A 6,000-nucleotide genomic window follows, 5' to 3' on the forward strand; every position below is an offset into this window, starting at 1 on the left:
CGTGATATATTAGTTTTCTCTTTTTCTGTCACTGTGACAGAAAATTGTTAATATAAAACATGCATCACAAATACCATTTTTAACTGACTATTTTTAGCTATAAGATTCTGCAGTGTTGCTACAATTCATCTGCAACAGAGACGCTTTGGGACAGAAGCATGATAGACTAGGAGAAGTGTATGAACTTAATCACAAATCTGCTGGAAAGCATCTTGTAAAGGTGACACTAATGTGTTTCAAATGCACTATCATTCAGATGTTGGAATACAAGTTCTTTATGCTGAAGAAACGCACTGCAAATAGCCTGGAAGTTTAGATGTGTGGGGTTTTTTTGCAACATTTTTGTGTTGTGCTACTATCATGTTGTGAATATTTGTAATCTAATTCATATGTATAGTTTCTTGACAAATATTTTTGGAGGGATATTCAGTGTAGGCTAGCTCTATTTAAATGTTTTCTAAGCAAAACATCAAAACCCAGCGTGCATACTAATATACAACTTCAAGACTCATTTAATTGATTTTGCAGTTTAAATATTTCAATCAGCATCAAAGGCATTCGTCATCTTCCTTTTCTTTTGATCCAGCTTCAGTCTTGTCTATATGTGCCCCATGTTCAAAAAACAAAATGACCCCTCCATCTATTCCCTGTGTCCATATAATATACTCCCAAACAGATCAATGAAAGGGCATGGGAAGGATCCGAAATGTGGTCCTGTGCTCTGACACACCGCTTTCTTTGAGAATCAATAGTAGAACCTCCTAAGGGAAGTTCAGTGTGAGTAACATCCCCTGGTCAGACACGTAGAGGAAGAGCAGATGACCACTGAACCAATCCTTGCTTTATTTCATCAAACTGTTCTTAGAAAGTTAAGTTGAGAAGCATAAAGGATTTCTGTAAAGACATTGTGCTATTATTGAATTAGTATTAAAATATGAAGTAAATGTTACAGTTTGTACATGATTATGGGTTACATGAGATCTAATATAACCATAGTATGCCTTTATTTTCATAGTAAACTTCACAACAAACCTTTATCACTCAGTTTAGGGCTTTCAAATATGACAGATTATATTACGTGAGCTTAGAATTATAAGATTCTATCTCTGTTTAGGTTAGTTCTGAGATATTTAGCATCAAAGTTTTTACATCCCAGCTGGCAAAACTGTTATGTAGTATAATCTTCTATTATAGCGTTATCTATTAATCTTTTTTTTTTTTTTTTTTACAAAAATAACACCACACAGGCATTGATAAACACCTAATGGATCAGATTATGTCAAAAACTCAATTTCGACCAAAAGTGGAGATAGAACCTTATAATTCTAAGCTCACAATTAGTTAAATTTATAAGAAATATTTATTATAAATACATGGATTGGATACATGACTCAATCTGTGTTTGATGTTGCAGGGTGTCCCGAATGAACAGATTTTGTTAAGTGAAGTGAACTTAAATAGCTATCCCCTGCTCAGTAAGTAGAAAGCAGTGAACACAATGTAGGGACTGAATGAACAGAATGCAACACTTTGTTCCAGAAGTAAAAATGCCATTAATTTTATTTTCTCTATAGAAGATATTAACAGATTAAGTAAACTTAAATGTTACATATATATTTAAGCAGATTGAACACAATCAAATTAAGTTTGGACTAAATGTATAGCAATTGTGTTGCTTAAGCTAGCAGCAAAATTATTTAAACAAACGATTATGAAAATGATTCTGACCCTCTGTCTGAAATGATCGTTTTTTTAAGAGGCGGCTCCTTTAAGGCTTGTCAGTAAACGCCCACTGATATGATTGACTAACGTCATTGGCATTGCACAGGAAACAGTATCAACACCCACTTGTAAGAGTTTTGAAAAATCATTTTCAGACAAGAACTCTCCATTACACTGTACCTGGTATACAAAACAAAATGTTCATATCCGGGACACCAAACCATTGACTTGATTCCAAAGCTGAGATCCTTCTGAAATCTGTATGAAATGTTTACGGTGCATTCGGGCATCGGCATCAACGCTTCTCATTTACTTTGAATGTGTCATGTGTTACTGAACTGAATAGTGGGTTCCGTTGTGTCATGTCACTGGCATTGCTTGTAGCACAAGCTGAAAAATTTTCAAGTGCCAATGCAAGAATCCGATCACCTTTATGCAAATGAATTCGTTGAACGCGATGTGTACATCCAATAGAAGTAGAGCACGTGGAGTCTCTCGCGGATCCTGCTACAAAAACCACACCCATACCGATAAACTTGAGGGACACCCATCATCTTACGTTGTGGGTAGGCGTACCATTAAACTGGATGCGTCAATACTAACGTTCATTTTAGTCTTCAATTGTCCTTTTGTCACAGACTCAAGTGTATAGAGTAAATCAGAAACTGAACACGCATCTGTAGGCTATACTTTATCCCGTGTAGACAGCGCCAGTGATTATAATGGGTTCTGTTCGCTTTCGAAGCGAAGCTCACATCCGTTGCAGGCAAGTGTCAGGCGTTAAAGGGATACTCCACTTTTTTTTTGGAAATAGGCTCATTTTACCACTCTCCCAGAGTTCAAATCCATTCAGTCGATTTTCTGATATTTAGAAGAATATCAGTAACCAGACAGTTTCTGGTCTCATTGACTTCCATAGTAGGATTGGAATGTATTGATATGGCTGAATACATTCGAAAATGGTAAAACCCAACTGTTTAACTCTGGGGGTGTGGTAAAATGAGCCTATCCCCCCCCCCCCAAAAAGTGGAGTATCCCTTTAAGTAACTGAGCGGCGGGGCCTATGTAGTGATGATGTATATCTAGCCTATTCATCAAAGTCTTGCTCTGGAAATGTATTTGCCAGCCTGTTTTTGGAGCTTGATTAAATAAAGGTTTTACTTATAATGAGGAGGACATTTAAGCTATGAAACTTGCAGGATGATTTAATGGTAAAAATACCTATTTTATGCACTTGTATAGATGCATATTTTGCAACAAATAAGGAATATAGTGTTTCTAAATACATACTCAACATCTTAAAGTCAATAGTTTTATATTTATCCATCATTTTTAGATCAATTTTCATTCAGTATCCACATACCATTTGGTGTCACTTTGTAGTATAATATAACTGTAATAATCAATCAGCCTTTATATAATATAGGAAATAATCTCCACCATATGTCAATAGAGGGCCACGAATCTGTAAAAGTACATTTTTTCAGCATCTTGGCATGGCATGCTGAAGTGACAGGCTGTCTTGAATGATGCATTACAGGACGTCAGGTTCTGTTCTAGCATGTAAAAGTGTGTTATGTAATATATTTATTTTAGCTGCAGCATCTCAGTATGAAGCACAGAAGATCCTGCCTCATAGCAACACTCCTAGAGTCACAGAATAAATGATATGGTTTATTTGCCCTCTGATGATGGGTGTTTTCGAGATTCAATGGTTATGCCACATGATTTCTCCAGCTGAGCTGTATTATCATCACCCCTTAAGGTCTCAATCAAAAAACTGTGTGTTTTTGCTTACAGCAGTCCTTCATTAAATGAAGAAAATCATTTTAAATGGTTTATTGTAGAACTCAGACTTCAGCCGGCAGTCCAGCTTTTGGAAAGCGTAAACGGATTGATCTCATATGTCGGATTGATATGACGGATTGATCTCATATGTCACGATAATATAAAACTCTACTTATATTAGAGTAACAGTTACTGAAAAATTGAATTAGGCTTATTTTGTTACCTTTCGGAGCTTGGAAAGGTTTAGTCTGAGCAGATATTTTTTTCCCGTCATCACTGTCCTCGTCAGAGTTCACTTCCCAGTACATTCAGTATACGGTTCATTTTTGTGATTTTAAACATAACGCTTCTCATGCTGTTCTCAAACATCATATTATCTTCAAGATCAATATTTTGATCGCTGACAGCTTCTTCACCCGATCCACCATCAAGTGACAGTGACACTAATACCTGATCGTGTTCAGTTCTTGCTCGGCAGTAAATCGCTGAGCCATTTCCAGTTTTGCTGATGATACTTCCTATTCTTTTGTTTTCTGCCTGCTGTAACTATGAGTGAAACGTCACTTCATTATTGTGTATCAGACATTGCCACCTTGTGGAATAAAGGTGAAAATATACTTACACTGTTACACACCTTGGTTCAGCAACCCAATACATTTTTTTATTTACAAAAACTGAATGGGAAAACAGGCATTCTTTTATTATTTCTTGTTATATTGTTGTTTATAATGAGTTGATTAAAAAAATATTAAGTAGGTTGATGTCTAACTCTGTCCCGGGTCACTAAAGACTCGAAGTATGCGTTTAAAGGTTAAAGGTTTACCCCCCCTAAGAATTTCTATGTGTCTGTAGGAATGCATGTGAGAGAAATTGAGCTGATAATCAGCTCATAAGAAAAACATAATTAATTCATAAACAGAACTGCAAATTTTTCTTTTTCACCCATAATACACTTGACTCATTCAACAGAATGACTCATTACAAAATCTTCAAAATGTGGCTTAATTTTGCTCCAAACACTATTCCTGAATCAACATATTTTGTTGATCCTGGAAAAACTTTCCTATCTGAAAATGTACTTCTAACCCTACCCCTACCCCTATATCTAACTCTATAAGTTATCCCTAAAATCTGAGGGAAATGATTGTCAACATGACATAAACTGTAGGAGCCATACACTGAGTTTGTTCGGGCTTTTATTATGTTTTCTCTTTTCTTTGCACTGTTGTGTACATGCACGCGCATGGTGACGTCATCGTGGGTGTGACCGGGGGTGTGGTGTCTGTATTAATGTGTGAGTGTGCTCACCTGTGGGCAAGCTTGAGTTTGGATTATGGCTGCAGGGTGAGCATGGGGAGAAACTTTCTGTTGACAGTTACCATCATCACTAACATCTTTCACTGATGTCTCTGAGGTACCTTTGCACTGCTTACAACATGCATCACTCAAAGTAAGTGATTGGTTTTCTATATATGTGAAATAGCGTAATAAAGAGACTCAATACGTACAATGGTTCAGCGTGACGCGACTTCAGTGTAAATCCTCATGCTTCAGCCTGCTGTGGCATTTTAGTTGTTCTGGTTTTTGTTTTAGTGATATTCGCCGCAATATAAACTGTAAACTTGTCCCTCAAATCTGATTGGTTGATTGGAATGTTGTTCCAAGATCAATAAAGATGTTGATCCAGTAACATGTTGTACTTAGTGAAATCGGGTTAACCATATACAAAGGTATAGGCATCAAGGCATGTCCATGTATTCATCATAGCATCTGGTCACCTGTGATGTCTTCATCTGAAAGCTACATATGTATTCTTCACTGTTTATTGTATCCCAAAATCCTGGCCGTGTGGTTAACCAGTTGGTTGAAAGCAGAAAAATTGTGCCTGATGGACCAGGTAAAAGAATGTATTATTATTTCCGATTTATGATTACATTTCTACTACAAGTATTTTAGTCCTTAAACCTCTCAATAAGTTATTATGAATTTCTATTGTATTACTAGCTGTATATGGTACCATGGAAACCAAGATTCAGTCCTTGTCTTTTATCAAATCTGATCCACTTTGAACTCAAGTAGCGGTTTGTAGTGCCTGATTAGAAGTGTCTGTCATACAGTAGCTGAACACACAAGTACAATTAGACAGAACTTCATATTTGATATAATATGATAATATAAAATAATTATATGTATGATTGTTAGATTAAATACAATGTATAAAGATCTTTCTATTGTGATGTTAAAGAGAAATAATATGGTATTACTCATTCCATTTTCATATGTACTACAAATTATTTATTTTTTATGTAATTATATGATGTAACTTGTGTTAGCTAGTTGGCTAAAGTGTTTAAACTGAATTATGCACAGCATTGTGTACCTTACAAAAAAGTTGACTGTAAAAGATATAGTCAACCCAAAATCGTTTACTCATTGTTCCAAACCTGTAGGACTTTCTTTCTTCTGCACAAAAGAAGGCATTTTAAAGAA

The sequence above is a fragment of the Pimephales promelas genome, chromosome 9 (genome assembly GCF_988280905.1).
Source record: "Pimephales promelas chromosome 9, fPimPro1.hap1.1, whole genome shotgun sequence".
Classification (NCBI taxonomy): Eukaryota; Metazoa; Chordata; class Actinopteri; order Cypriniformes; family Leuciscidae; genus Pimephales; species Pimephales promelas.